This window comes from Fragaria vesca, unplaced genomic scaffold (assembly GCF_000184155.1).
Source record: "Fragaria vesca subsp. vesca unplaced genomic scaffold, FraVesHawaii_1.0 scf0513160_u, whole genome shotgun sequence".
NCBI lineage: Eukaryota > Viridiplantae > Streptophyta > Magnoliopsida > Rosales > Rosaceae > Fragaria > Fragaria vesca.
In genome coordinates this window covers 1,854,757-1,856,985 of record NW_004443448.1, presented here as the reverse complement: position 1 = coordinate 1,856,985, position 2,229 = coordinate 1,854,757, and positions in this window count along the sequence as shown.

Below are 2,229 nucleotides of genomic sequence, written 5' to 3'. Positions count from 1 at the left end.
GAATTGTAACCGAATAACAACCACGAGAGGAGAGAAGGAAATGGAAGGGAAGGAGATGGGGAATACAAAGAGAGGAGGAAGGAGAGAATTTAAAACCAAGACAAGGAGGAGATATAAAAAACAAAGGAATAAATTACGGCATAAGGCAAGGGGATTGGAGAAGGGATCATCGTCTAGGAATCGGTGCCGTGCAAGATCCTCTTTAAGCCGATGCCCTTTCTTCCCTGCATTGCACGTTAACCTTCATTTCCATCCTTCCTTTCTCTTTTCTTTCTCTCTTTTAAATTTCTCCTCCCACAAGTTTCTCCTCTGCTTCCCTCTTTCTCCTTCGGATTTCCGGCGTCGGAATCTATGAAATTCTCCGGCGAGATGCCGAGGCCTCGCCAGAGAGAGAGAGAGAGAGAAAGAGAGAGTCTGTGGAGAGAGGGAGATTGGTGCGCTCTATTCTTTTCTGGTTTTTTCTTCTTTCTTTTTTTCTGGACAAACGGAGAGGAATATTAAATTCTGACAGACTCCCTACAAAAATGGGAGTTTGCCGTTAAACCTGCTTTGACGCCGTTACGCTCTCTCCCAAAACCCGGGTTTTGTGTCCGAACAAAGCCGAGCTGGCAACGGAGCCGGTGAAAATGACGAGAGTGCCCTTCCGTGGAAGCAGTTATTAAAAGAAAGAAAAAACTGGAAACGGTAAAGGGCTAGGTGGGGTAAGGGATTTAACAGAAAGTCTGGGTTGGTTTTGCGTTGGGATGCGTGCACTGTTCAAATAAGTACTTTCAGCTGAGGAATATAATCTGGTGTTGCCAGGAACACGGTGTTAATTTTGTTTTGCGGAGGAGGATTTGCGCATTTGGACATTTTGTCCACGCGTTGGGATTTTATTGGGTGAATGGTTTTGCTATAGGGGTGCAGTCGGGGGGTTCGCTTTACCCGATTACCTGGCGGCAATCATAAGTGGCAGGGGTACGAATTGGTGACGTAATGTAAAACGTGAAGCCTCCCTTCACAAGGACGCGTGGCCGATTATTGGAATCCCTATCATTCACAGCCAGGAATTACGGTATTGCCCATTTTCGTTTAACGAAGGTTTTTTTTTTTTGTCAATTATCGAAGACACCGACGATAAACTAGAATTTATTAATATCATCATTATTATATGCCATCTATGAACAAGAAATCGATAGTACTATAATAATTCCAACAGTTTGAGCGTGAAAGATTGAATTCGGATAGGGTTACGTTCTTTGTTTTTTTTTTTTTTAATCAAACAGAAATGAACATTACAAATATGGTTTGTCCGCAAGAACCATTCCAGTCGGTTGCCGGCCCGCTGGCGTCGCTGATCAGGCAGCTAACCATGAAAAATTAAGGGAGACGTAACAGAAGCTAATGGCAGGTACTACAGATATATGAAAAATTGAGTATAGGTACTACTTTGATAACTTTGTAAATTTAGGTATCATATTGTTAATCACCTAAGTTTGTAGACACTATTGATGCAAAAAATCTAATACACAATGTTATTAGGAGGCGAGATTATGTTTTGATTAGAGACCAGCTTAATTACGAGCATACCAGTGACATTATTAGTATACTTTACCACTTAGGTTTAATTCGGCATAGCTGGATTACTCTTTAGTAAGTCTCCTAGACTATAGTCATTTGGCTATTGATTAATTGCAACTTCTATTAAAAAACACAATTTTTCATAAACACAAAGAACGTAGTAAAGTATACAAGGCCAATTTATGTGTTCATAAACACAATTTGTGTTTCTGAATAAATTTTAACAAGGCCAATTCATGCATTCAACTTTTATTGAATACAAGACCATACGTCATTCCTCTTAAAAAAAAAAATGATGTTCGAGATACATGCATTCGCTTCATTTATGTATTCATAAACACAATTTATATCTCTTTTTAGTTTATAGACAAAGAAGGGGAAGAGCACACACTGCTTAATGAGTTAATGGTCCGCTTCATCAAACTTTAACTCCATCAATCCCCACAATAGGACCAAAACTAGATTGTTCCATAATTTCCTTCAATTCGTTAATAGTCCATAAAAATAAAACGGTGTTTAATGCAGTCTATAATTTTTCTATGTTTATGCGTAGGATGCAGGCATAGTATCTAGGGTTGGGTATGAGACAAGATTGGGCTAATCTCATGGCCCATCACAGACATTGCACACGGGACGGGCCCAATCCCGCCGTCTTTACCCAATTTAAAA